The following is a 347-nucleotide window of genomic DNA, read 5'->3' on the forward strand; positions in this document are numbered from 1 at the left end:
TAATGCTTAGTGTCACTGTTGTGGTCGACATGCCTAGTTGGTTTCAGTAATTACACTTTTGGAGTCTTAACACCGAGTAAGAGTTCTGTCTTAGCTTGTTTGTAATTATATCTTAATCCTGTGAGTATCAAATTATCATCTAATATTGTAGTTGCTTTTGAACTATTTATTTTGTTTGCTTGTTTACTTGATCCGTAAAAAAAAAATGATTAAAAAATAGAATGATCGTAAATCTGACGAGACCTTTTTTTTCGATATATAGAGAAAATTAAACAAATGACGATATCGTACCTTCTGGGAATTAATGGTTTCTTTTTCTATGCATTCAATGCAAACAAGAAAAAAAA

The sequence above is a fragment of the Penaeus monodon genome, chromosome 28 (assembly GCF_015228065.2).
Source record: "Penaeus monodon isolate SGIC_2016 chromosome 28, NSTDA_Pmon_1, whole genome shotgun sequence".
In the NCBI taxonomy this organism is placed as follows: Eukaryota; Metazoa; Arthropoda; class Malacostraca; order Decapoda; family Penaeidae; genus Penaeus; species Penaeus monodon.